At 42.6% G+C, this 4,962-nt stretch overlaps 1 pseudogene; it reads right to left on the bottom strand.

Moving 5' to 3' along the window:
- Positions 1-735: 735 nt before the first annotated feature.
- On the bottom strand, positions 736-1,130 carry LOC102282319 (mitochondrial pyruvate carrier 2 pseudogene; annotated as a pseudogene).
- Between the last annotated feature and the right edge of the window lie 3,832 nt (positions 1,131-4,962).

Here is a 4,962-nt window from a genome sequence, read left to right as displayed (position 1 = left end):
GTATACGCATAACTGAACCACTTTGCTGTACAACAGCAACTAACAATATTATAAATCAACTATACCCCAACACAAAATAAAAATTAAATTTAAAAAAAGGCCAAAATGAAACACACAAAAATGGAGACTTGGCATGAAGAAGTAAAGATGATCATCCCATCGAGTTTCTTAGAGGAAACCAGAACTTTCTCCTGGAGATCATCCAGACTCCGGTTTTCCAAGTTGTTTTCTAGATCCCTTGTGTACCCTACAGTTGAGAACACGTCCTAATATGTATTGTTAATATGCCCGAGGATGAGATTAAGTCCTTTCAAAACCTTCACTTCAGGTTGGGGGGCCAATCAAACCAGGTCTCTGCCTTTGAGGAGGAGAGCCACAGCTGCTTTGGACAGAACCTGGGTCCAGAGTGGGGTTTGCTCTGCTCAGTGTTGGAGACCAACAAGCTCTTCTGCCCTTTCCTGAGACCCCAAGAGGGAATGTCATAGAAAGAAGTAAAGCCACAGCTTTGGTTTTGTTGGTTTTACTTACTTATCTGTTTATTATTAAAACTTGCTTTTTTTTTTTTTCCTATTGAATCAAGTGCCATCTCCCAATTACAGTTAGATTATCATGCTTTACAAATATCAGCACAGTTAGCATCACCTCATCAATAACTGAAATAATAAATCAAACTGTTACTAGGTCTCAGTGGTTATGTCCACATCTAGATTGTTAGGGATTTATATGGTCAGGAACTCATTTGTTTGCTTTAGCTTTTAGCTTTCTTGGTTATATCTCCAAATTCGAAAGAGGTGAGAGGTTCTTGCTGTCATGACAAAGAATTCAGCAGCAAACAGACTCCAGTTTGGGGAAACAATTATAAGTGAGTAAACCCTGTAGTCAAACCCAAATAAACCCTGTAGTCATCAAAACAGAAGATTGGACTGTGCTGAAATTTTCTGCAGGTCTGGCCATGTCAGCCAGTCCAGCACACACCTATGTGTTTTCACTAATTGAAGCCCAGAAAAATACTCTTCCAGGACCTGCCGGGAGTTGCACATCAGCCTCGATTTCTCAGGAACCAGGAGCTCCAGCTTATCAAGGACCTGATGGTAGGTGGCCTGCAGTCCCCAGGTGCCGGGCACTGACATCTCTGCAGATGAGTGACTGTGGGCCACCAGGTGGGAGAGTGGCCGCGTGCTCGTCCCTGGCTGGCCATGGAGAGCAGCTTGTCATTTCCCACTGCCTTGCACCCTCCTCTCCTCCAGGGAGCTCTTTCTGTAGCTCAGCCTGCTTCCCTGTGAACCTAGTGGCCCGCCCCAGAGATTGTTTATTTTTTTCCATGAAGAGGAAGAAGGTTATAAAGTAGCAAAAGTTGGCCTGACAGTCAAGGAACCTGAGCTTCTGTCTCCTACTTGACTTTTGGCAAGCCACTTGGCATCTGTATGCCTCTGTTTCCATCTGTAGAATGAGATGGCTGAACGGTCGTACTGTGTGCCAGCACAAAGGAGGTGGTGAGAATTGAAAATGGGCACCCACTGTTGCAGGGGCTGGACTCAGGCAGGCTGCCTGGGTTTGGCTCTTGGCCTCAGGAGTTGGCCCTGTCATCAACGTTCTAATCTGAAAATTGGGTATCATATGGTACCTTTCTCAGAGTTGTTGTGAGGATGAAGTGAGCGCACATGTATACAATAAGAACAAGTCCTGAGACATGGAAAATGCCAAGCAGTAGCTGGTAGTACTAAAGGCAAGAGGTGTGAGGTGAGGGGGACCCCTCACATGACTTATGTTTCCATCAGGTGTGAGAACTGTGGAAACCCAGCCTTACTCTAAAGGGTGACTCTCAGCCTCACACTGAGTTGCCTGTGGAGCCTGAGGAACATCAGCTCTGTCACAGGACAGTTTTGGGAGGAGACCATACTCTACTGTTTTGTTTTTTTTGCCTTCTGTCTCAAATGGACAGTTTGCAATACATGATAATACCACCAGCATCTGTTTCTGAACATTTCTACTCATAAGAACCAGAAAAACTCCCAAGAAGAAACTACTTTTCTCTCCGTTGGACTAGAGTCTTTCTGAAACAGCTTTCTACCAGGAGATTAATTATAGAAGCCACGGTATTTCCTGAAAATGGTAAAACATTTGAAAGGAGTCCTAAGACACTGCTTGATAAATGGCTTGCCTCTTTATTGCCTAACAATCCAAAAGAAAAATGCGTGTTTGAAACAGAACAGGATGTAATGGAAATCTAAGTAGATGGACTGTAAAATGGATTTTATTAACTATTTACAGTGGCTATGTAAATTGTTTTCATCTCTGCTTGAGAGAGTTCCCTGTTAGGGTTTCTGAGCCTTCCTTGGTGCTTCTCTGATTTGTGGTGTAAAGATGAGTGGCTCCAAATGTGAGTGTTGTCAGCGAGATCTCCAGATAAGCCTCACTAGGTTACTGCAAACCTTGCCTTAGAGAGGGACTGTGTCCTTCAGAGAGAGCGTCTTCCATTAAAGACAGGAAAAAACTAAGAAGAAACAGTGCCTTTGCATCCTGAATGCCTCATGTCACCATTGTTCCCAGCAATTTGTCTCTATTGTAATAGACCCAGATGGTACAGTTCAGTGGTGAGGTCATCTCTTAAAACATAATATGTAATTGACTCTACAACTTGCTTATCTAAATATGACCTTTCTATAGTCCCATTTGTGAAAAGTCCATCCCAGTTCACCCATATGTTCGGAAAGGGTTTCAATTTACTTTTTTTTGTTGTTGTTTAGTTTTATTTTATTTTTAAACTTTACAATATTGTATTAGTTTTGCCAAATATCGAAATGAATCCGCCACAGGTATACATGCGTTCCCCATCCTGAACCCTCCTCCCTCCTTCCTCCCCATACCATCCCTCTGGGTCGTCCCAGTGCACCAGCCCCAAGCATCCATTATCGTGCATTGAACCTGGACTGGCGACTCTTTAAAACGTTAATTTGCTCTTGTCTCAAAATATACAGTCACTTTTCCATTCTTTGTGGGATCTGTCAAGTAGTTTGCGAATTATTGAGACCCCTGGCTTCTCTGCTCTTGGCCTGCCTTCTGATGCAGTCACTGAACACTGGGAGAGCCTTGGGGCCCTGTGGAGCTGTGCTACCAGCATACTAGTTACCTACAAAATGAGGGCATCCCCAAACCATCTTTTCTATAAAAAAAAAAAAAGTGAAAATTGATATTTCAAAAGAAGTACTAGGACTGTCATCACGGTAGGAAAAATATTGGAATGCTGTTCTACTTCTTTACACTTAATTATGGTTTAGTATTATTTTTACTTTTAATTATATTTTAATTATATACAGGGGTGGTGGCACCATAGTCTTCTTAGCTCTTAGGCCTTCTAAAGTCTTACTCAATCCTGATAGGGATTGAGTAAGGATAGAACTCCAGGCTGAGACGTTCATGAAAGGGCCTCACATGTGCTACCGCCACTTCTACGTTGTAGGAGCCATGAGATGGGACTGTGAGTCCTGCCTTTCTGTTCTCAGATCACAGCATGATACTGGGCATAATGTAAGTGCACAATGAAGACCCTTATAATTATACTCACTGTCTCTAATATTAACAGTTCCACCAAGGGGTGCTATTAAGGCAGCTCAGTTTCAGTGACGAAGCTGATGAATGCTCACTTGGACACAGCTCTGTCCCTACAACTGGTGGAGGAGAGAAACAGGCTTGAAAAAGTTAGCTTATGCTGGGCACTGTGCTGGTTGCTTTCTTTCGTTCTTTTTTAAAATTTTTTAAAAATTGAAGTATAGCTGATTGACGCTGTTGTGTTAATTTCTGCTGTACAGTAAAGTGACTTAGTTATACATTCTTTTTATATTCTTTTCCGTTATGATTTATCACAAGACATTGTATAATTCCCTGTGCTATATAGTGTGGGTGTGTGTGTTAGTTGCTCAGTCATCTCCAACTCTTTGTGACCCCATAGACAGTAGCCTGCCAGGCTCCTCTGCCCATGGAATTCTCCAGGCAAGAATACTGGAGTAGGTTGCCATTCCCTTTTCCAGGGGATCTTCCTGACCTCAGGGTTGAACCCTGGTCTTCTGCATTGCAGACAGATTCTTTACCATCTGAGCTATCAGGGAAGCCCAGTATAGAAGTGCTATACAGTAGGACTTTGTTATTTTTCTATTCTGTATATTGAGTTGACCAGAATGTTCATTCTGGTTTTTCTGTATGATCTTATGAAAAACCTGAACCAACTAGGGCTTCCCTGCTAGCTCAGATGGTAGAGAATCTGCCTACAATGCAGAAGACCAGGGTTTGATCCCTGGGTCAGGAAGGCCCCCTGGAGAAGGAAATGGCAAACCACTCCAGTATTCTTGCCTGGAGAATTCCACGGATAGAGGAGCCTGACGGGCTATAGTCCATGGGGTTGCAAAGAGTCGGACATGACTAAGTGACTAGCACACACAATATATAATAGTTTGCATCTTCCAACCCTAAACTTCCAACCTGTATTAACTCTTTTTTTAATCTTCATATCAAACTCTGAAGTTGATATTAGCTCCATTTTACACACAAAAAACCTGAAGCTCAAAAGTTGATCTACTTGACCAAAGCCCTGCTACAGAAATGAAAGAGTGGAGCATTAGACCAAGATCTATCTGACCCCAAAACTCACACTCCTTTCATTACATGTGATGCCAGATCACCTAGAGTTCAACAGGTTGATCACTGGGGTACAAAAACTAAGACAGATGCACTGGAAATAGCTCAGCAAGTCACTGTCTAACAAGTTGTGCTTAGCATTAGAAATTAAAATTAAGGACCTATGCGTAAGATTGCAGGTAGGAGTGGGGGTAGAGGAAATTCCCTGCACGTTTTAGGTCTCTAGGGAACAATTCCTAGGTCTGAATAAATCTTAGAAAACTCTTAGGAACCAGGCCTTTTCTTAGATGTTTGAGAAGAGCTGGATTTGGGATGGAGCCAAGCATGAAA

This window comes from Bos mutus, chromosome 6 (assembly GCF_027580195.1).
Source record: "Bos mutus isolate GX-2022 chromosome 6, NWIPB_WYAK_1.1, whole genome shotgun sequence".
Taxonomy (NCBI): domain Eukaryota; kingdom Metazoa; phylum Chordata; class Mammalia; order Artiodactyla; family Bovidae; genus Bos; species Bos mutus.
This window is presented reverse-complemented; position numbering and strand designations above follow the sequence as displayed.